Below are 3,948 nucleotides of genomic sequence, written 5' to 3' on the forward strand. Positions count from 1 at the left end.
GATTTGAGTCGATTTCATCATATAAACCCATATTCATTCATCCAAATAGCATACTTTTGAGTTCTCTCCTTAATTTGAGCCTAATTGTGAAAACATGCTATTTTGTGCCTAATTTAGTCAATTTTATCCCATTTTCATCCCATTCGATGCCTTGATGGTTTTGATGAGTGATTTCAGGTGTAATAGGTTGGAATGGTTTGATGAGAGTGGAGGAGAAGCATGGAATTGGGAGAAAATATGAAGAAAACAAAGGAGAAGCACACACTGGCGTGTGCGTACACACAACCTACCATGCATACGCACAAGAACCACACAGCCATGTGTGTGTACACATAACACCCTGTGCATACGCATAAGAAGAAAATCAGCAAGTGTGCGTACGCACAGGTCCCAGCGCGTGACTCATTTATTGCAAATCACTGGGGCAAGTTTTGGGCCTCCAGAGCCCAATTTTGGACCTTCTGAAGCTGATTGAGTGCTATATCAAAGAGGGCCTCCTTCCATGTGAAGGGGGGAGCAATTAGGGTTAGTTTAGCATCATGTAGTTCATTTTCTAGAGAGAGAAGCTCTCCCTTCTCTCTAGAACCTAAGTTTTTTAGTTTATTTTCTTTGTAATTTCTATTTTTAATTCTTGTTTTAATCTAGTTTATTCTACCTTTCCTTGTTCTATTGTCTTAATTTCCTTTGTTTATCTTGTTAATTTCTCATTTTAGTTGCTTTTATGTTAATGAACACTCTTGTTATTTTAATTTACATTTAATGCAATTTATGTTTTATATCTCTTTATTGTTTAATTGAGTTGTTATCTTACTTTACTTGCTTTTGGTAGTTGTAGTTTTTTTTATTATTCCTTGTTATTTTACCATGCTTTATTTTCATGCCTCCCAAATGTTTGATAAAATACTTGGCTTAGTTTTCACTTAGTTTTTCCCCACTCTTGGCTTAGAATTGATGACCTTGGTGACCCTTGAGTCATTGATGTCCATTCTTGTTTGATATATTAGAGTAGTTAGTTGATTTGGTCTCCCTTGACTCTAAGTGACCCAATAGTGTTGACTTAGGACTTAGGGATTGAAATCAACTATGGCTATTTGACTTATTCTCGATGTTAGGGTTGACTAAGTAGGATTAACTCTTCATAATCATCATGTGTTTGTGGTCAATGTCTAGGATAGGTAACCTTAGTTCTCAATTACTTGCCAAGAGGTTTCTTGCATTTGAAGTTTCCTTTCCTTGTATTTAATTGCTTTGACTTTGATTGCTTTTATTTTAATTTCTTGCATGTTTAGTTTTTTCCACTCTTGGTTGAGAAATTGGGTGTTTGGGTGGAATTGAGTTGTGAATGTCCATTCCGTATTGTGTGAGGATTGTTAATTGGTTTGGTTTCCCCTAACTCTAAGTGACCCACTAGTGTTGACTAGGACTTGGGGATTGGGATCAATTATTCCCTTTTGACTAATTCTCGATGTAGGATTGACTAATTGGGATTAATTCACACACAATTACCATGTTTGTGGTCCATAACTAGGATAGGAACCCTTAATTACCCTATTCTCACCAAGAGTCCTTTTTAGTATTTAATTTCCATTTTCATTGCTTTTAATTGCTTCCTTTTAAATTCTTGCATGCTTGTTCTACTTTCTTGCTATTTACATTACTTGCTTCTCTCTTGCATTCACAATCTCCATTCCCCCCCATAGCCAATAATAGATAATTTCATTGCAACTCCTAGGGAAGAACGACCCGAGGTTTCATTACTCTCGGTTAATCTTAATTTGAATTTAAACATTTGATTATGAGAATTCATTGTTGGTCTGGACTATGCATATACCCTTACACTAAATCTTGCTCATGGGCAAACAATAAGCTAGTTTTTCTTTTTTTTGACTTAGATGTCACTTTCCTTGCTGATCTTGGTTATTTTTTGACTCCTTTATTTTTTTTCTTTTAGGGTTACCTACAGTCCTACACACACACGCACACACACACACACACAAAACACAACGGGTTCCTATATTCCACTTATACCCAGCCTGCCAGCCAAGTTTTGAACCCTAGTGCAGCTTGATGCAAGACAACAAATCTTTAATATGTGCCAAGCCTCACCTTCTCACTCCTTGACGATTGAAAGCTAGACCGCTCATGAGGGTAATATGTTACACTTCTACCAATCAATGCCCAACTTCAATGTTCACACTTGCTCAATCAATATACGTGCACGGATAAGCCCAAAAAAGCCTCATATAGGAAATTATTAACACAGCATAATTGGAGAAAGCAACATGAATTTGATGAATATTAAAACAGGAAGCAAAAATACATGTTTAAATCACTCCATACCGCGTAGTGCATACTTAATATCCTAGCCCTATCACTATTGAAGCCTCCATTTGTTTTCTTTGTACACAAGGGACCACCAAATAGCATAACGATATATTCATATCATTGTAGTAGAATTACTAGAATTTGGAGTCTATATGCTTTCCTTCACCAGTAATCCCCACAAGAGCATTTTCCATCCTTGAAATGGTGAAACCTTTTGTTATCTCTAACAATCAATTCCCTCCCTACAATCCTAGACATGATCTTGATGGCATTATGACAATCACCACACACTCGAAGATTTTTGATGATCCTAAGAGGTGTTCTTGGTGGAGTACTAATGAGGCCATAAGCAATCGCTAAACGTTCACTGTGGTACAACAATACTTGCTCCTTTGCTTCCTGATCAATGTCATGAAAAACATATCTTGTATAAGGAACATACCCAGCATCCTTCACCACCACCGCCGTAAGGAGTGGGACACTGTCGCCGTCCGTCGCACTCAGGAGCTTCCCTCTTTGTCCTGTAGGCGTGCTCTAAGTCTCCGACCCCTGTTCGGTCTCACCGATCGTGGCTTCTTCCTCGAGGTCAGCTCGGCGTTTGTTGTCTTCGTCTACTTAGCCGCGCTTCTGCCGCCGTCCGTCGCGCTTAGGAGCTTCCGTCCTTGTCTGGTACTCGTGCTTCAAGTCTCCAACCCCTCTCTACCATTGCCGTCGTCTAGCCGTCCGTCGTGCTCATTGAAGCTTCTTCCCTTTTTTTTTCAAATAATATTGAAATACTTAATGGCTACTCTTGAGTTTGTTTTGTTCAGAAATTAATTTTTTTGTGATCAATGCTCATACTCTGAATGTTGTTCTGTTTTGTTTTAAGGCCGTGTTTGGAAGAGGTGATTGATTTGTGAGTGTTGTTCTGTTTTTGTTTTAAGGCCGTGTTTTGTTCTCAATCTTCATTTTGTAGGATATAAGAATTAAGAAGGAAGATTATCCCAACGGTACTACTCTGTTGATTCTGGTTCCCCACAAGCTTGAACATAGAATTAAAGAGAGAAACCCTTCATTATTTCATCATTGGCCTGTTTTTGCCATTGCATATTATTGTAGTTTGTTTATTCATTGAACTTTCAAAGAACCAGTTGTTTATGATCCCCCTTTTGAAGTAAAAAAAATGCAGTGCTCACTGCTAGTGATTGTTCTTCGTTTTTTTATGCTTTGTTCAGAAATCATATTGTGTTTTGTATTTTTATTGAAAGATTAATTGATTAATAAGAACCATAGATAGCCTATCCTGTTTATGGTTTTCAATTTTAGTTTTAAGTTTGAATTTGTTGTCGGAAGTTCTACGATCGCCTCTGGCTTTTCCAAGACATTATATATTAGTTATGTGGGCACCGTTACCATGCTGAGAACCTCCGGTTCTCACTCCATACATATTTGTGGTTTTCAGATGCAGGACGTGAGGCACCTCGTTGAGGCATACTGAAAGCTTTCTACAAGCAAAGAGCGCTACCCGTTTGGGGTTCCATTTTGGGTTTTAGGTGCATGCATGGGTATGTATGTATGTATGTATGTATGTATCCTCTAGCCGGTTATAACTTTGCAAGTCGAGTCAGAAGCTTTGTTATCTAT

This window comes from Arachis ipaensis, chromosome B02 (genome assembly GCF_000816755.2).
Source record: "Arachis ipaensis cultivar K30076 chromosome B02, Araip1.1, whole genome shotgun sequence".
Classification (NCBI taxonomy): domain Eukaryota; kingdom Viridiplantae; phylum Streptophyta; class Magnoliopsida; order Fabales; family Fabaceae; genus Arachis; species Arachis ipaensis.